Source organism: Peromyscus maniculatus, chromosome 1 (assembly GCF_049852395.1).
Source record: "Peromyscus maniculatus bairdii isolate BWxNUB_F1_BW_parent chromosome 1, HU_Pman_BW_mat_3.1, whole genome shotgun sequence".
Classification (NCBI taxonomy): Eukaryota; Metazoa; Chordata; class Mammalia; order Rodentia; family Cricetidae; genus Peromyscus; species Peromyscus maniculatus.
The window spans coordinates 162,948,103-162,968,358 of NC_134852.1; the positions used below are offsets into that span (position 1 = coordinate 162,948,103).

At 48.1% G+C, this 20,256-nt stretch overlaps 1 long non-coding RNA gene across 1 annotated transcript in view; it reads left to right on the forward strand.

The window, feature by feature from the left end:
- The first annotated feature begins 518 nt into the window (after window positions 1-518).
- The window catches only part of LOC143270317 (uncharacterized), a 51,529-nt gene continuing 31,791 nt past the window's right edge, over window positions 519-20,256 (forward strand). Inside the window, exon 1 of the long non-coding RNA XR_013047460.1 lies at window positions 519-810. This is a non-coding gene — a long non-coding RNA (uncharacterized LOC143270317). The remainder of the gene's footprint in view (window positions 811-20,256) is intronic.

Below are 20,256 nucleotides of genomic sequence, written 5' to 3' on the forward strand. Positions count from 1 at the left end.
CCCCTATGACTTCGTGTTTCTGTTATTTTTCCTTTGGCAGTGCTGAGGATGGAGCCCAGCGTCTCATGCTCACAAGGCAAACGCTCTGCCAACTGAGCTGTATGCCCAGCACCTCTCTGTCTCTGACGTGCCCTTCACAGCCTACGGGCTCACAGTTTACAGAGAGCGCTGGGAAGAACTCAGCTGCACCTCGGCGGCGCACTGCCCCCAGCCAGGAGGGATGGCCTCAGCCAGCAAGGGCATCTAACGCGGCTTCCAGTCTCATACAGGAGGAAACTGACACCCCCCTCTACAGCCCCCCAGACCCTTTCTTCTTTATCAAAGGCAGCCCAAACTCCGGACTTTAGACTTATTTCCAGTCTTCCCCTTCACAGGCGCGAGGGTCATCTACTAGGCGGCTTCCATTCTGTGTTCCATCCTTTGTAGAAAACTGAAAGTATCACCCCAGTTACCTGCTGTGTACCTGCGGGAACCCTCGTGATGCGGTCCCTCCACTCCCGGGTCTGTGGTCCCCTTGCAGCCCCTGGCTCCTCCCCCCACCAGCCCCCTAGTAATTACCCCACGGTGGGTGGCTCTGCCCCTTGCATCCCTCCTGGCCCCAGATCCCAGGCGACAGTTTCCTGTCCTAACACCCGCACTTTGCACTTTCCATGACACAAGAGGAAGTCAGCTGAGCCGGCTGGGTTTTCCATGCCGCTGCTTGGTGGAGGCCGAGGTTGGGGAGGGGGGGGGTGAGCCCCCTAGGCCAGTGTCAGAGCCTCAGCGGCCTCCGCGGGACAGACACATGCCCTATTGCCGGGGCTACACCAGGTAACCTCCGGAGAGTTGCGCCGAGCCCTGCTCTTCTGGGCCACTTCTCAGTGATCCCAGACACCTGTCCTTTTGGAAAGGGGAGTCGGGGGAAGCAAGCAACAGGACACAAGGGGTGTGGGGGAAAGGGGAGGAGCCGAGGGTAGGAGGAGAGCAGGGTGGGGGCTGAAGGCTGAGGAACGTGAGGACGCTTAGTAAGAGATCGGTATTTGTTGAATGACTGAATGAACTCCATAGGATGGATCAACTCCAAGTATTTGTTTGTTGAATGACTGAATGATCTCCTTCTGTACTTGGCAGTCCTGAGCATGACCAGTGCAGCCTGGCTTTCCAGTTTCCCTGCGCAGCTTAGGGAGTGTACCCTCTGCCCAGGCTTTGCTCCTTCCCTGGGAGTGGGGAGTGTTTATGTGTGGGGTTTGACCACACCGCTTGCCTGCTGAGGGAGGGGTGCTGGTCCTTTGGCACCTGCCGGTTGAGTGTGTGACCTTAGGTGAGTCCTGCCGTGCTGGGGTCCTCAGTTGGTTCCGGTGTGGCATGAGGATGACCCTGAGACTAGCTGTCTTCTAGACACCTGCCTGTGGAGGGGGTGGGAGTGGGGTGGGGTGCGTGCCAGGTGCCCTCAGAGGAGGGCCTTTCTGTTTTGGGACCTAGAGGATTTGGCATCAGCTTGAACTCTTGGGAGGAGCAGAGGTCAGAGTCTTCCAGGGTACTTTCCCTGGGCCCTAGGGGGCGGCTCGGCTACTGCCTCCATTGGGACAGTACCAGCCCCTCACATCTGTGGTGAAACTGAGTCACTTAATGAAGCAAGTTACCCAAATCCCCCTTGTGTGACGCGTTTGAAGGAGGCTGCCCTATGACATGCCCCGTGGAGTATTAGCACAACTCTGTCTCAGAGGGAAGGTTGTAGACTCTGTGGTCGTGGACTTCCAATGACAGCTTTCACAGTTGGGGGGAAACAGACTTGGAGTCTAGAAGCCAGCCTAAAATCTGTGTGGAGATCTTAGCCAAGTTAGTTCCCCTTTCTAAGATCCACCCTCCCCCATTGCCTGGCTTCTGGAAGCTTCTGTGCTGATGACACACGGGGCTTGTGAAGCACAGAGTGCCCCTGGTGTGAGGCCAGTCATCTCAGGCTTGGTCCATGCTTTCCCACAAGGGGTGTTATGTGGAGGCTTTTGGATGGAGTGACCAGCCGCCCCCCCATCATTATCGGTCTCCCCACAGCCAGCCCACAGCCCCGACTCATGCTTTCTCTTCTGGTTTTTTTTTTTTTTTTTTTTTTTTCCCTCTTATGAGCGACACTGAGGTTGTTTGACTACAGGGTAAACATTTGAGTACAAAAAATAAGGCTGCCTCAGGACACAAGCCTATTTTTTGGATAAACTAGCTACCCGAAGATTAGTAGGGTTAAGTGAATGCCCCAAGGTGCACGGCTCGGCAGCAGTGAAGTTTCAAAGGGACCTCCAGACCTCCTGGCAGGTGAATGTCCCTTTCTCACATGCTACCTGACTCGTATTTCAGGTGGCCGCACCCATTTTCCTGAAAGGAACTCTTGTGGGTTACAGTAGAGATACCGGGGGACCATATGGCGGCATATCCTGCTATGGCCTTGGTCCGGCTGCCATCTGTAAAGCCGTACAGATGACCATACAGAGCCTGAGTTGTGAGGTGGACCAGCGCACTGTGGGAACGCACCTAGTGGACCTCTATATGGTAGAGAGCTAGGGTAGGGTGGGGGCAGCAGTCCTTATTCTTAGAGTAGTGGACGACCCCAGCCGCTCAGAGCAGTGTTGGTCCTGAAGCTGCTGAGGTGGGTTGGAAGCTCTCCTCCTGCCTTTTGATCCCCCAGCCCAGGCTTGCTTTCCTAAGTACCCAGTGCTTGGACCAAAGCCTGCTCCCGACCAAATGAGCGCACCAATGGCAGGGATCTTTCAAGATGGGCACGTGAAACAGACTGGTCCCTGAGAGTTCCTGCGGGAACTCACAGGAAATTGGGACAAGGTGTGGGAGGGGCCTGCCTGGGGGGGTGCTGTGGAGAAGCTGTAGCCATTGCAACCTGTGGGGAAGTCAGGGGAGGTGGAAAGGCATTGGAAGGATGAACAGTTTCCCATTGAGGTGGTGAGATGGGTTTCCTAGGCCGAGGGAAGAGTGAGCGGATAGACAGCTGGGTCCTGTAACGTAGTAGCTAGTGTGGGACAGGTGAGAAGGTGTGAAGCTTGGGGAATGAGCCCTGGCTCAGCCCTTACTGGCTGTGTGTCTGAGGTGGAGGCGCTCCCCTGGACCGCGGTGTCCCTGTGAAATAAAGAGCCTTCTCCAGACGGTCACTGAGATTCCTCAGTCTGTGACCTCACAGGGTCAGAGTGTCATTTAGAAAACTGTTCCGTACCTGAGCAATCTGTGAAAGTTTTCTTAAAAGGACCAGATGCTGAAAGCCACAGTACTCTTTAGAAAGCTCACTCACAGGGCCAGTGAGATGGCTTAGCAGGTAAATGCCCTAACCACCGAGCCTAACACCCCGAGTTCCATCCCAGACACCCACATGGTGCAAGGAGACAAGTGACTCCTGCAAGTTGTCCTCTGACCTCCTTGCCTGTACGCTGACACAGACATGTGCATGCACACACACCCAAACACACACAATAATACCTGTGGCTGTCCTCTGACCTCCTTGTCTGTACGCTCACACAAGCATGTGCATGTACACACACCCAAACATACACAATAATACCCGTGGCTTCAAAATAGTTAATAGTTCTCACACAATAGGAGGCTCATCCACAACATCCCCTTAGAGGGACTTCCTGGGTGGGAGGTAGGGTCCAATGTAAGGTGTTTCAGCCACCCAGAGGGAAGGGATAGAACAGGGGAAATGAAAGGGAGTTCTAGCCCGGCCACATCAGAAGAGGGGATGGCAGACCTGATGTAATTCCAGCTGTTCTGGAGGCTGAGGCAGGAGGATACAATTAGTGAGACTTTGTTTAAAAAATAAAAAGTAAGATGAGGGCCGAGGATGTAGCTCAGTGGTAGAGCATTTGCCTACATGAGCGAAACAAGTGATCCCTGCCTGTACTGAGCAGAGAAAAGATAAAAGGCCAAAACATCCTGGAGCACTAATGTAGAGCTGCCCAAACTTTATAACAGTCTTCGTATTGTCATCTGTTTGAATAAAAGATGCATAAAATGAATAGTTAGACAGGGTTTCTGTATCCACATAAAGGATTTTGCAGAAGTTTGAATTAAGGACAATGCATTAATAGTGGGGTGGGCTTGAAAAATATGGAAACAGGCATGAGCATGGGTGGGCTTTTGTTTTTATGGATGATATGTACATTGTTTAATTATTTTCAAAAGCATACATGTATGTCTTCTAAGGATCATTTAGAGTCCACTTACAAGGAGTCTGCAGAAAACCTCTTAATGAAAATAGTTCAGTGTGTTTGTGTAATTGTCCAGAAACATTTGAGATCTTTTCAGTGTGGTTTTCTTTGCTAATAAGAATAACTCATGCTGATTGAGAAAAGTCAGCAAACACAGTGGAACATAAAGAAAAAAATAAGTGAAACTGCTCATAGTCCTACCATCCGGGTATAACCACTGCGAACATAGTAGGCCGTATGTAAGTTTAAGTTTCTCTTTTTTCTGTTCCTAGTTACAAACAGGATCGCCTTAAGTTTCAAAGCTGGCAGCATATATAAATGATATATAATATAATCCTTCATATTTGTATTACACACACACACACACATATATGCAAGTATATGTAAATACATGTTGGTCCAGTGCTGGGGATCTATGCAGGAACTCATGTACGCCAGGCAAACACTCTTCGGAGCTATAGTCTAGCCCTTGCTTAACCTTTGAACCTGCTTTTTCTTTTGGTTAACATTTATTTATTAGTTCGTTTGTTTTTATTTGTGTGTGAGTGCAGGCATGTCTCAGCACATGCGTGCAGGTCAGAGGACAACTTTTGAGTCAGTTTTCACTTTCCACTTTGTTGAGAAAGAGTCTCTTTTATTTATTGTTGAGACAGGATCTTCACTGTGTATCCCTGGCTGGCCTCAGCCGCACAGAGATCGCCTGCCTCTGCCTCCCGAATGCTGAGGTTACAAGTTTGTGCCACCATGCCCAGCTGGCAGGGTCTGTCTTGTCTCTGCTGCACTGCATACTCCGGCTAGCAGGCCTCGCAAGCTGCCACTGATTCTCAGGCCTCCCCTCCCCTCTCACTGTAGAGTGCTGGGATTATAGATGTGCACGGCCCCATCTGATTTGGGCTTCTTGTGTGGGTTCTAGGGATAGAGTTCAGGTGATCAAGTTTGAGTCACGAGCGATTTTTACCTGATGAGTGTGCGCGCACACGCGCGCGTGCGCGCGCGCGCGTACACACACACACACACACACACACACACACACACACACACACTCTTCATACAGTCTGTCACCTAGCTTTATCCCCAGCCCATTTGTGGCTCTAAATGTCTGTATAGTACCTAATACACAGCCCTGATGTGGAACTAATCCTTATTACGGGACATTTGTGTTTATTCTTTTGTACTTAGAATAACTGTGCTATTTTTGCACAATCATTTTTTCAAAAGAGCTTTATTTCCTTTAAATGCTATTATTTGAATAAAAGGTTCTGATTTTAAACAGAAAAAAATTTATATGTGACATGAATGATGATCTGCTGGGCTTACTTAAAAAGGGGTGACCTGAGTAAGTTTGTTGCCACTGTTGGTATCATTGCAAGGCTTCCTGAGCACCCCAGAACTGTCTGGAAAGGGTCTATCTGGGGATGACTTTCAACCAAACCTCATGGCACAGATCTGTAATCCCAGCCACTCCGGGGGCTGAGGCAGGTGGATCATAAATTCAAGATCTGTCTGGACTACAGAGTAAGTCTAGGGCTAGCATGGGTAACATAGTGAGGCCCTGTCTTTAAAAAGTGGAAAGGAAAAAATGGGTGTGTGTGTGTGTTGGCTTAAGGAAGGAAGGAAGAAAGGAAGGAAGGAAGGAAGGAAGGAAGGAAGGAAGGAAGGAAGGAAGGAAGGAAGGAAGGAAGGAAGGAAGGAAGAGGGGGAGAGACAGCTTTCTGTGATGTGCTGCGTGTCTGAGCTCCCCTGGAAGACTGCCCTTCCCTCTGGTCATGACCCTCCTCTGAAGGTTGAGGCTGTGGTCTGTCAGCACTGAAGAGAGAGAAATCTGAGAGGAGCTTGCCAGCACCCAATCCTTCTGGGAGCTCCTGTGTTATTGACTCTTTAATCTCCGTAGTTCAGGGTCGTGCCTGGCTGGCCATAAAGGATGATGCAGAAATCTGTGTCTATTGGTTTTTGCATGTGTGACATTCGTGATGATGGTGATGATGATGGTGGAGACAGCATCAGAGGTGATGATGATGATGTCAGGAGAGTGAAAGGCTGAAAATGGTGATGATGATGTTGATGCCAGTGAGGATGGCACTGGTGACTACGGCACTCTGGTGCCAGGGGTTCCAAGAGGGCCTGAAGCGGCTCATGGGTGGACGTTTTAATCTTAGTATTGATGACTTTGTTAATTTGCCCTAATTTGATACACTAGAAAATGAATAATTATCATACCAAAGCCATGATTTATGCAATTGATAGAAAGTTTTGTTTTGAAGTCAGGCAAGGTGGCATGTATCTACAATCCAACCACTTGAGAAGTGAGGCAGGAGGATTAAGAGTGGGAGGTCATTCCTGGCTATGTAACAAGTCTGAGGCCACCCTGGACTACAAGAGATCTCTCAAAGAAGCAGGATTGTGTTTTGTTTTGAGAGAGTTTTTTTTTTTTTTTTTTTTTTTTTTTTTGGTTTTTCGAGACAGGGTTTCTCTGCGTAGCTTTGCGCCTTTCCTGGAGCTCACTTGGTAGCCCAGGCTGGCCTTGAACTCACAGAGATCCGCCTGGCTCTGCCTCCCAAGTGCTGGGATTAAAGGCATGCGCCACCACCGCCCGGCCGTTTTGAGAGAGTTTTAATCATGTTTATTTCGAGTGTAAATCCACTGAGTTGATCTAGAGGAATGTTGCAGTATGAGTAACAATGTTAGTACTTGGAGACATGAGCAGAGACACGAAGTCCATTGTCTCTGTCTCACAGAGCACAGAGCAGGCGTTTAGCATTTCATACGCTGGGGATCACACGTGTGCAGCCATAGAGCTGGAGCTTGAACACAATGCCCACGTTAAAAGAAAACTACTTTAAATGTAGCATGCACCCGGAGAAGTGACCAGGTGACTTCACAGATGGAACACATCTGTGTGAGCGGTGCCCACGGGCCCCACTGTGTGCTCGCTCCCACTCGCTACTTGTACCCAGGTATCTAGTAGTCCTTTCTTGTTACCGATTCGTTTGACCTGTTCTTGAATTTTCTCTGAATGCTATCAACCTGCCTGTATCCTTTTTCCGAATTTACCCGTGGTGTTTTGTGTAGGCATGTTCTTTCTCTCTTCCTAGCTGTATAGTATTTTGATGCATTGTCAAACAACCGTTGATTGATGCTCTCTACCAAGATGGGTGCGTATGTTGTACAAGTGCACAATATTTACCTCGAAGCTCTGCTGCCACCCACAGATTGCACATCACAGAGTAAATAGGACTTTCAGAGAGCTGGTGATTGGGGAGGGTGTAAAACACACGAAGCCACAATGAGGGAGGGAGAGAGCTGCTTTTCTGCTGCACAGTGGCCGTGAGGGTGGGGCGGGCTGTGGGCCGGGTGGTCCTGGTGATTGGCTCTTGGGCTGCGGTTTGTAGTGTCTCATCTCTCAGCCCTGGCAGGTGGTGGCAGTACCTGTTCTTTGGCTAGAAGTGAGGGAAACGCACCTAGGTTAGGGAGGTGACTCCAGCACCCCACGGAAAGCTCAGGTCTCTTCTCCCCACTTTGTTCTAGCGGCCTGAAGACTCTAGGGGACCTTGCCTGCGACCAGGAGACCTTCTGTGTCTCCTTCCTTGAGGACTTACAGCCTAGGGGTTTAAACCTCCTTCTGAGAAAAATTTAAAACTCGAAGGGAGCTCCACCCTTTTGTCAGCCCAGGACGCTGTCTGTTGGGTATGAACTGCACAACAGAGTTTTAAAAATTGCAAAACAACAGCAACAGCAACAAACCATTTATAGTGTTTTAAGTAGGTTTATGATTTTATGTTGAATCACATTCCTAGCTGTTCCAGAACCCTGTGATTACATATGTGTGTGTGTGTGTGTGTGTGTGTGTGTGTGTGTGTGTGTGTGTGTATTTGTTTTTTTGAGACAGGGTTTCTTTGTGTAGTTTTGGTGCCTGTCCTGGATTTCGTTCTGTAGACCAGGCTAGCCTTGAACTCACAGACATCCACCTGGCTCTACCTGGGATTAAAGGCATGTGCCACCACCACCCAGACCCTGTGAATATTTTAAAAGGGAAATGAGTTTCTTTTACTGTTTTGGAATGAGACTCTGCCTTCCCTTGAATATCTTTTTATTTCATTTGCAAATGAGGAAGGTCCCTGTTGCCCTGCTCAGGAAGAACATTGGTTACTCTTAACAACAGCCCCTGCCTGTTGGAGTCAGTTGCTGATGGTGAATTTTACCTTAGCCCCCCCCCCCCCCTAGCCAATTTTACTTTCATAACAGCACAAGATGGCCAGGTGAACTTTGTCCCATTTTCTAGGGAGGTGAGGTGGCCCATCTTTGGTCACATGGCATGTTAAAGAACCAACAGGGACCCAGGATGATGATTCTGAGCCCAGGGGTGCCACACTGGGCACTGCCCACTAGAGGAAGTCTTCTGCTAGGACACACCCAACTCTGTGGCCTTGAGGCATAAAACGTAGCTTAGGAGAGCCCATCACGTTGGGGGACGTTCCCCAGACACCTGGCAAGGATGGTCAGGTCGGCGAGAGCCCTTGGCTCCTTTGTCTGGCCCTCTTCGGGACAGGGCCAGGAGAGGAGGCTGGAGGTGAGGACAGTGAGTGTTGATGGAGGACCTCAAGACATGCTTGTTCTAGAGTTCAGATGCCCTGTGAGGCCTCGGGGTTGACTCACCTCTGAAGCTGTGTCTGCCTTCTGGGAGACAGGCACTGGCCAACCTGGCAGCTCCTTTCTGAATGAGGCAGGGGCACCAGAGACCACCTCTTGGAGAATCCTTCATACTGAAGAACACTCAGTGGCTTGAGGGTAGAAAACTGCTTTTGGGGGGCCCTGTTATCCACAGACTTCTAGTTGTGGGTGACTCTAGAAGGAGACCGTTGGAGACTGGTAGCAGAACTGTTTTCGTGTTATGCAGGCTTTGGGCATCTCTGGGGATGAGATCAACCAGGACAGGGTTGACTGTCGGGAACCTCCTAGCCTGCAGCTTTTCTGCTTCTTCTGAGGGCTGCCTCGGGCCAGCAACATTTCTAGGTTTCCCTCAGGCATGAGCGGAACTCAAGAGCCTGCTTGTCTTCTGGGGTTCTCCCAGCTGCTTGGCAGTCTGTGTGTGCATCGGAGCATTTTTCTGCATGGAAGTCCTGGGCTGTGAGTCTGTCTGGGTCTGGGCTGCCCTCACCCCAGGCGAAGGCTCTGTGAGAAGGGTGGGATTGTGTGCTCTGGGTTTGCTACAGAAAGCGCCTTCGCTCTCTGCTCAGGAACCTGCCGGGCCTTGGGAGCCATCACTTGCTCTTCTAGAGATGACAGCGGCCTGCACTTCCGTCCCCTCCCCAGCGCTCTGCTGAAGCATCCCTGGGCCTGGCTGCTGGGGCCTGCTTCATGCATGTTCAGGGCTGACTTGAGGAAGCCCCCAAGGTCAAGTACCTGTGATGTCAGATTCTGGCCCCTGGTTCCTTTTTTTCCCCTATTATCCCCCAGTCTCAGCCTTCTATGTTGCTGTGGCAACAGCAACCACCACCACCACCACTAAAAAAAAAAAAAAAAAAAAAAACAAAACAAGCTAGAGGAAGTTAATATTTTCTAGTACTTTCCTTGCAGTGGCCACTTAACCTATTGTTCCCCATAGCCCTTGAAAGCACAGGAAATCTGGTCTGTCTGTTACAGCTCCATTGTCTGACCCCAGAGTACGTGTGTCCCTCCTGCTAGTCTTGTTCCCAGGGGGGTAGAAAATTTGTTTTTATTTCAGACAGGGTCTCATGTATTCTTAGGCCGGTCTTCCACTTGCTATATAGTCAAGGTGGACTTTGAACTCCTGACCCTCCTGCCTTCGAATCTTGAGTACTGGGATCACAGAAATGCACCACCGTGCCTGGTTCAGGCTCTAACTCAGGGCTCTGTGGATGCTAGGCAAGCACTCTGCTGGCTGGGCTCCCCCTGCCCCCCCCCCCCAACCATGTTTCTGTATCACCATCTCAGATTCCAGGGATAGACCACTTCTGTGCCAAGCCAAGGTCTACCTCCAGCTCCTCAAAGTGTGAGCCAAACACAGTGGGTACTGAGGGCTAGACCCTTACCCTGCTTTAGCTTCGGGTCACAAAGAAACCCGAGACACTAGAGAATTTGAGGAGCCAAGCACCAAGAGGAATTGGGACCACAGTTTGGTCTGCTTGAGGAACTGGTCCAATCTGTTCCGAGAAGTGTTTCTTCCCCTTAAGGTGGGGCCTCTTTTATGGTACTGGAGAGTGCATGCACTCAGACCTCATACATGCTGGGCAAGTGCTCTGCCCCTGAGCCATACCTCCAGCCCTTTATCTTTTTACTTTCTATCTGGAGACAGAAGCCCGCTAACTTTCCCAGGCTGGCTTTGAACTCCATGGCTCAGTCTGGTCTCAGACACGTGATTTCCTATGTGGGCTCCTCAGTGCTGGGATTACAGGCCTGTGCCACCAAGCCTTGTGTGGGGTTTTTGGTGTTCAGCGCTTTTCCTGTCTCAAGGGTCTTAGGGCTCGGGACATGTGGGCTTTGGAACTCTTGTCTTGCTTGACTAGACTGAACTCTAGGGTATCCTGTGGGCAAGCCGAGGAGGGTGGGGCAAGCACCCCAGGTTCTCAGAGGAAACAAAAGGCCTGTAAGTGACAGGTCAATGGCATAGATTGCTTCTCAGCCACACATTGCATATTGCTCTCCTGTTTGCTCTGAGTGAGGAAACAGTCCATCATTGACTGTTTATTGGAAGGTTAGAAAATGACAAGCCTTATATTCTGTGAATAGTGGACAATGAGGCTCAGATGGGAACTGGAGAGACCTGCAGACCTGGCTGATATACTCCCATGCCCAACGGCTTAGCAGGCAGCCCCCATCTTTCTGTCATCCTTCTTCGGCACTGATACACCCTCAGTTCCTGTCTGTATTAGACTCAGCTTGCCTCATAGACCTGACGACCCGGAGCTCAGTTTGCTTTGTTTTTCTTTTGAGACAGGGTTTGTGTAATCCAGGTTGGTAGAGGGTAACTTGGAACTCTTGGCTCTTCCACTTGTGTGGCTGGGGTGCTAGGATTTCAGGCATGTCCCACCATATCCTTCAAGCTTTGTTTTCTTTCTTTTCTTTTTTTCTTTCTTCTTCCTTCATTCCTTTCTTTTTTTTAAAGACAGGATCCTTTCTTTCTTTCTTTCTTTCTTTCTTTCTTTCTTTCTTTCTTTCTTTCTTTCTTTCTTTCTTTTTCTTTCTTCCTTCCTTCCTTCCTTCCTTCCTTCCTTCCTTCCTTCCTTCTTTATTTATTTATTTGAGACAAGGTTCCTCTGTGTGACCCTGGATGTCCTGGAACTTGCTTTGTAGCCCAGGCTGGCCTTGAAGTCTGAGATTGCCTGCCTCTGCCTCCGTAGCGCTGGTATTAAAGGTGTGCACCGCTACACCAATCCAAGCTTGGTTTTCTTAATGCCATTTTTTCCCCCTAAAATTGTTCACTAGCCCTTGGACAAAGTTTGAAAACTACACACAGTGCATGGGCAAAAAAATTAATCACTCTCAACCTTCCGATATTCAGAGGGCCCCACGGCCACTATCACTACGACACCAGCTGGCCTCCGCCAGGCACTTCAACTTTACTTTTGAAAGCTTTGCCTGTCTGTCTTCTTTCTTTTCTTCTCTTTTTTTCATTGCAGAGGTGTCATGTTCCTTGGGCAAGATCTTTTCTTGTTTCTTCAAGCTAAAAAAGGAAACCCTTCTTCCCACCTCCCTAGGTAACCGCCGTTTGAAGACTGGAACCGCTTCCTCCTGTCCTTTTTGGAGGTTTTAAAAAGCATGTCTTTCCCCAGTCAGGAGCCTACTATGCAGAGGATTCTGGGCCCAAGTTTGCCATGCGAGTGTGTAACGCAAGTGTTCCAGTGTTAGCACAAACAGCAGCTCTCACCTCTCCCAGAAGGCTGCCGTGTGCACAGGCCTGGCTCATTGCAGACCTTGGGTTATGGAAATGTCTCACTGCCTGGTGAGGCTGCTGCACGTTGAAGAGGAGACCTAGATGATCCTGTGCCTGCTCCCCAAACACACCACACACACACACACACACACACACACACACACACACACACAGTCCTCAAATCCACTCTCGCACATATTTGAAATTGTCAGGTGTGATGGAGTGCACCTATGTTTCTAGCGCTCTAACAGGAGGATCTTGAGTTCAAGTGAGACCCTCTTTCACAAAATTCACACACCGACATTACTGAGGAGAATAATATTCAGAATCTTCTCACCAAGTCATATTTTCCTGACTTCTGAAAACAAACAAAACATATCCTTATATTTTTCTGGTTGATGCTATGCCGTTAGGTTTTGAATGCCTTATTGTCATGGGTGATGTTGCTTTCGTTTTGAAAAAGAGCCTCCTTAGGTTTCCAAGGTCAGTCTGGGACTTGTTTTGTAGCCCAGGCTGGCATTAAACTTGACATCTTCTTGCCTTAGTCTCCTGAGTACCAGGATTACAGGCTTGTCCCACCCCACCCCACTTTATTGCTTTTCACATGTAACCTTATTTGAGTTACTAAACATTTTGGGCAAATCCTAAGTTTATCCATCGCCTGTCTGCCTACTAACCTTAGTGACCATCACATTTGCCTGAGGTTGCACTTTTCAGTTTCAGGGTAGGGAGGTAGTCTCTAAATCTACAAATAATTTTCTAAGTTTGTTCAGGTTTCCCAGTCTGGGAACCCTCCTCCTCCTTCCCAGAACCAGGCTGGCCTCTATCAAACTTGGAGATCTACCTGCCTCTGTCTCCCTAGTGCTGGGATTAAAGGTGGCGCCACCACAGCCTGAAGTCTTTGTAGCTCTTAGTACGCACTGTTTACTGATTTCTTGGAGGGTTGGTATTTCTGTTCTTCAACTTAGCATCTGGTTCACCTCAAATTAGATGATCATTTGCATTCCTTATATTGTTTGTGAATTGAAAGTTTGCATGCGTTGAGTGGTTGCTCATGGGTCTGTTTTTTGCCGGATTAGCTAAAACAGTGCTTTTTAATCAAACTTTATAGTATATTAAAAATGGCCTAAATCCACACCATCTAATAGCTACCAGTCAGAAACCACTACAGAATACAAATTATTAACTTAAATGTAGAATTTATCCATCTAAGCCTTGAATTTAAATCTAAATTTCCACTATGGCTAGTGAGTGGCAACACAACAATCCTAGGTCTTTTTGCCTTGTTAGATATTGGGGTCTCAGTGGGTGACTTTTATGGGTTTGTGCGAGCTCTTTATTATGGATATTCATCTTTTGTCCCAACTGTCACAAATATTTTCCCCAGGCTGCTATTTGACCTTTACTTCAAAATGTTAAGCAGCCAAATCGAGTTATGTTTTTTTTTCTGTTGTTGTTGCTGTGGTTTCTGAAACAGCGTTAGAGTTAGAAAGGGTTCCCTGGCAGAAAGCCTCGGTAAAGGTTTTCACCAACTCTCTGCAAGTCCTTCTGTGATTTTTTTTCTTACCCCCATTTCTCCCTGTAATCCACCCAGAATTAATTTCTCTGCGTGGTGTGAAACACAACGTGTGTCGGTCTTCTCAGCGTCTTGCAGAGAAGGTAACCTTTGTCTTAGATGGGATGCCCTGGTGCAGCGAGCAGGCACTAGATAAGGGGATGCAATTTAATGGCACACATAATACTACTATTAAAAATTGATGTAACTTTAAATTTTATTTGTTTGTTTATTTACTTTTGGTTCTTTGAGACAAGGTTTCTCTATGTAGCCCTGGCTGTCCTGGAGCTTGCTCTGTTGACCAGTTTGGCCTCAAACTCAGAGATCCACCTGCCTCTGCTTCTCTAGTGCTGGGATTAAAGGCATGCATCATCACTGCTCTTAAAGCTGTATCTTTACATTTTAATACTTATGAAGATTTAAGGTATTATTTTTGTATTTCATTTATTTTGTGTTTGTGTATGTGTAGAAACCTGAGGATGACTTCCAGGAGTGAATTCTCTCCTCCTATGTGGATCTCCTGAGTAAAAATCAGGTCCCCAGGCTTGGTGGCAGGTGAATGATCTAAGAAAATGATTGCTGTAATTTTAAAATATATGTAGAGAATCACACTTACAATAGTAAATGTGTTTAAAGATGCTACAAAAAGGGCTGGGGCTGTAGCTCAATGGCAGAGTTCTTACCTGGTGTGTCTAAATAAAGCTCTGGGTTCAGTGTTCACACACACACACACACACACACACACACACACACACACACACACACACACGCTCACTCTCACGCGTGCGCACGTGGAGGTGGGTAGTGAGTAACAAAACTACTAACAGAAAAGTTCCCAAGTATTAATAAGAATTACCCCAAGGTGTTTGTTATCATCCCCCCCCCCCCCCGCCCCGCTTCTTAGAAATGTTGTGTGTCTTGTACGGTTACAGCACTGGCATGATCAGAAATAGTCTTAAATACAGACCTCGGCTTGCTATCTCCAGCTCTCCACAGCCTTTCGTCACCTAGTCAGTCAGACTTCATGTGGCCTCGTTCCTCATGTAGGGTGGGTGGGCTGTGGGGGGGAAGGGTGTTGCCTTAGGTTTGGAATGACACTGGAACCCTTCTCTGCCTCTCACAGCGTGTGAGTTTCTTGGGTAAGCAGTACAACCCAGGACTGTCTTCTCATTTCAAAAATAAAAATAGTCTTGGCTTTGCCCTGGGCCATGTGGTTGATGCAGGCCCACATACAGGATATGTACATGCAGAATCGCAGGCACCATCAAAGCACACTTAGAGAATAACAGCACAGAGTTTTAAAATCTGCGTTTTCCCACATCCCACCCAGTCCTGCTAATCTCACTCCTTAAACGCATCCATCACTGAAAGCTCAGGCTGGGTGTTTGTTCCTTTCTCTGCTTGTAAGATGGACCACATCATAGATATTACTATACGAGTGTTACTCTCTCCTCTGCTTTCTGAGCGGCTTCTCCTGACGGCACTTGAGAGCTGTCCTTTTCTTTAGCATCAGAGTGACTGTCCACAGTTGGGACCTGCTGTGATCTTTCTGGTCTTCCCTGCCCTTGTGACTGCTTCTGCTCCCCTGTTCTGAGGAGAGGCGGGGGAGCGGGACTTTAAGTGGCGTTTGTTCTAGTGTGATGGGTGCCTAGGTGCGTCCCGCCTGTGCTTTTGCTGGAGAAGCTGAGCAGCTACAATTTGAAAGACCGCTTCTAAATAGTTCTTTAAACTCAATAATTCTAATTGAATCAATAGACATTGTAGGAGACCCTTGATGGCCCCACCTCAATTCTGGATGCCATCTCTGTTTTTAACTTTTACTAATAGTATAGGTCTAAAACATATTGTATTTTGTTGTTGTTGTTTGTTTTTCGAGACAGGGTTTCTCTATGTAGCTTTGCGCCTTTCCTGGAACTCACTCTGTAGACCAGGCTGGCCTCGAACTCACAGAGATCCGCCTGGCTCTGCCTCCGGAGTGCTGGGATTAAAGGCGTGCGCCACCACCGCCCGGCCATATATTGTATTCTAAATCTGAATTTCTTAGTTGCCAAGGAGCTTGGGCAGTTTTTGAGCCTTGAGAGCTATTTCACTTGTCAGCCCTGTGCTCTGTTCTTCCCTGTCTGTCTTTTGCATTCTTTTTCTCTTCTGAGTCAATTCACAGGTGCTTTTTAGGTGTGTCAGCTATCATTTCTCTGTCTTTTGTTGGTATCACAAGTATTCTGTCCGGCCTGTTGATTTGTTGGTGATGATTTACTTTTACAATTTTCCCACTGCTCATAGATTTCAAATTTTAAGTGGTCATTTTTTTTTCTCTTTGTGACTTATAAATTTAAAAAAAAATTTTAGTAATAATTTGCGAGTAAGTGTGCTTGTGTTCTAGAGTATGTGTGTGGAGGTCAGAGGGCAACCTTTAAGAGCTGGTTCTTGCCTCCCACCTCTACACGGGTTCCAGGGAGTGAACTCAGGTCATCCCTTGCAAGGCGAGTGTATTTAGCTGGGGAACCCTCCCACCAGCCCTGGCTTTTAGCTTTTGTAATATGCTTGGGGTGGGCTTCTCCACACGAAATAGTAAATATTTCCCCCACCGTTCTTCAGGATCTTGTTTTATTTTATTACCCCAAAGTCTTTAATCTAGCTGCATTTTGTTTTGAGTGTGGCGTGAAACGTGGCTGGGTTTAATTGTATCAAACCATCTTTGAGGTTTTTATTTTTTTTCCAAAGGAAAGAGCAACTGCTTCAAAAACACGTTTGGAATGTTTCTTTCTCCCTGTTGATTAGAAATGCACCACAGGAGGCTGGAGTTCAACCCAGTGACAGAATGTCACCCAGCAAGTTCAAGGCTTTATGTTCAATCCGAAGTACTGGGGGGAAGGTAAGGGATGGAGGAAGAGAGAGAAGGAGATTATTGAGTTCCTATAAATGGTGCAAGTTTTCTCTTCTGGGTTCTCTCTTCTATCATTAATCTGTTCCTAAAATGGTGGCCACAGTTTCCGCCTCTGTACTCTTTAAACTTAATAGACTCTTGATAATGTAGAGGACATTATTCTTTCTTAGGGTCATCTCCCCTGACTATAGAAAATCACCCTGATTTTATTTATTCACTTTTTGAATTTTTGAATTATAGTGTGTGTGTGTGTGTGTGTGTGTGTGTGTGTGTGTGTGTGTGTGTTGCCTCAAATGGAGAGCAGAGCCTGCAAGAATTGATTCTCAAAATAACAGAAAAAAAAAAAAAAAAGTTTCTCCTGTCCTCCGTGTGTGTCCTGGGGATGGAACTTAATGGCAGGCACTTTTACCCGACGAACATTCTTTCTAGCCCAAGTATATTTTATTGTGTATACTTAAGGTCTACAACGTAAGGTTGTGAGACACATAGAGATAGTAAAATAATCATGGCCATGAACCCATGAGCAGATCCATCACCCAGCTTGTGCGTATATGTGTCTGTGCACACAAGTGTGTACATGTACACGCATGACCAGCAATAGCTGCTGAAATCCACCCAATTGTCAAACATCCAGAGCACAGTACAGTGAGACAGACATTTCTGTGAATTTACGGGTTGGTTTGAAGGGAACCAGCAGGCTTACAGCACCGAACCTCCCCAACTAAGAGCTGATATTTGGCTAAAACTGTGTGCTCAGGGCCTCAGCTCCCTCACTAGTAAAGAAGGGATCAGGCTAGATTCCAAGTTCTGTTCGGGGTCTATCCTGAAAACAAAAGAGTAATCGCGGTTCTAGGACTCGACGTCGTACAGGACACTGGGTCACAGACATGGGGCACACATCCTAGAATGCTCAAGGGGCTTTCCACGCAAAAAAAGATTCAGCTTGTGTCAGGATTAGGGAAGAAACACCCCGTGAATACTTTCCAGATTTGTGAGCAAAACTGGATGTGCAATTAACTGACTCCACGGGTGGAAGAAGCCGCAGCTGTGGGCTGGGTTAACAGCAATGTTGGCGTGCTTTGTGGGGTCAAAACTTTTCGCTGTGTTTGTGTGTTGGGCCGGGGAAGTGTCAGAATGAAGCCTCGGCTAGCCTTGAATTCACTATCCTCCTGCCTCAGCTTACTAAGCTTTGGTATTACAATCATATGCCATCTGGTTGTTTATTATTCTCAGTTAAAAAATAATAGGTGATTTTAAAAGTAAAATAAATTTAGTAAAAATGAAATTGTGGCGGCACCTGTAATCTAATTGTTCACACCATGTTTTTCCTTTTGCTGTCTTTCTATAATTAATATTCTTACCCGGCATGGTGACTCATGCCTTTAATCCCAGCACTCCTAATGCAGAGACAGTTGGATCTATGTGAATTCAAGGCCAGCCTGGTTTATCTAGTGAGATCTCGCCTCAAAAAATTTTTTCTAAAATTAATATTCTTTCTTGGCATGGTGACATTCTCCTACAATTCTAACACTTGAGAGGCAGAGGCAGGAGATCACTGCCAAGTTCGAGGTCAACCTGGGATACATAGTGAGACATTGTTTAAAAAAGGAAAGACAAAACAAAAAATAAAAACAGAAAATGAGTCTTAGGGAGGGGCAAGAATCTGCCTACAGTCACACGTCAAACTAGAGCTGGGTACTCTGGGCTTTGTCCTTTTCCTTGTCGGGGTGGAGGACACTCTCCTACATGTACAGTACTCACCCAGTGCCAGGCGGGTAACCAGAAGGTCTAAGAGTCTTGGGAGTGTAGAGAGAGGGACTGCCCCCTTGGGCAAGCAGATACCACATCCTGCTGAGGTGGGCCTCTTGGATGCCCTGACTCTAATCTCCACAGCTCCTCATGGTGCCCAGCACCCGGAGTCAGGGGCCCTGGCGTCCATCCTGACTGGATTCTTCCTTTCTGAGATCCTCTAAGGCTTGGGGACCAGAGCAGATGATCTCAAGTTCCCACTAGGATCCCCCATTCCCATACACACAGCACAAGCTCATCTGCGTTTTTTAGCACTTTAGCCAGAGGTTGGGTCTGCTGTTCTGCATCCTACGGACATGTGACCAAGTCAGTGTGGGAGGGGGTGGGGTGGGGCAGTGGTCAATGGGGACTGGGGACTGGACAGGCTACCGTGTGGAAGATCAGGACAGAATGGCATGACGGATGGTGTCATTTCTGCCTAAAGCCAGCGGCCTGTTTCTGTTATGGCACCAGACGCCACCCGGCAGCCTGTATGGCCCAGAGAAAGCCTGAACAGCCAGGCCCAGCAGCCTAACCTGAGTCGCCTCTGACTGGCGACTCCAATGGGACTCCAACGAGAAAAAGGAGGCTCCCAAATCACGTGTGGACCGGCCCTTACCCATGAATGGCGGGAAACTGAGGGCTTGCACGCCATTTTTCTCTGTGGGACTGCTCCAGGGGAGACCTATCTTTGTCTTGAAGTCATCCCTTGTGTTTGGGGTGGGGTCCCAGCCTGTTACTGTAACCAGGCTTGGCATTGCCTGCCCTGGACTTCCCTTCCATTCTTGCAAACAGAACTTCTTCCTTGGGGTAATAACTTCAGCACATAAATGGAGATCCGAGGACAGCTTGCAGAGGCCAGTTCTCTCCTTCTATCACATGGGTCCCAGGGAGGCTTGAGCCGTCTCGCTGGTTCCCCTGTCCCATGTTTTCTGACCCTACCCAAGTGGGCAGCTTTCTCTTGGAGGTGGTTGGTGGTGGGGTCTGGTGAACTTCTGCCAGGCTGCCAGGCTGCCAGGCACCTGCCCAAATCCTCCTTGGAGATAGTTGAGGATTCCTTTGCTTGAGCCAGTTTTGTGCCCAATCTTTCATCAAGGTTCCATGTTCTGCAGGGTCCAGCATATGCCTGGGGACTTGTCATCTGCAGGTCTGGTCCCCCTGCCACCCAGAGGGCTGGGGAGGAGTGTTGAGGGGGCCTCACTCTGGGTGGGTGTCACTCCTCCGCCACTGTCACCCCCAGCCCCACAGGAAGTGGTTCTTTCTGGTTTTCCCTCTGTCACCCAGCAAGGCTTTGCATGCACATTCTCCCGTGGTGACTGTGGGTCCTATTGCAGGCTGGGCATCAGCCAGCAGGTCCACAGGAAGCCTCTGGAGGATGGAGTTTTGGAAAAATGGGTGCAACTGTTGTTGCGGTTAATGTGCGAAGCATGTCGGTAGATACTGGCTGTAAAATTATTCGTATAGTGTAGAAAGGACAAAAGAACGCTTCCTGCAGGTTCACTGCTGGGGACAAGGCCTTGTGTGCTTCTGGAGCATGTCTTTCAGGATGCATTTTTGTGCACACGTGTCAGTTTTAAACAAAGAGTGGTTTGAGTCAAGTCTCCGCCAGCTTCCTGAACTGGGAAATCCGGCAGATGTGCAGTGCTTGCAGGGACACTAAGCCATCTCCCGGCCCTTCTCTCACTGGTCCTTCTATGACAAGTGCACTATGCCATGAGGGCTTTGCCCTAAATCTGTAGGCCAGAGGTTACCAGGTCACAGTGATGAGCATTGAAAAGCCAACGGTATTGTTTCCTGTGCTGTGAGCAAGATCTGCTTTAGGTTGGGAGGAAAGCTGAGCACAGTGGGTATCTAGGGTGACTTCCCAGACCTACTTGAGTCCCCATGCCCCATGACATCTATGTCCAAGCCCTTTCTCCTGGATCCTCCCTGACTCAGTTTCCCCCAGGGACAG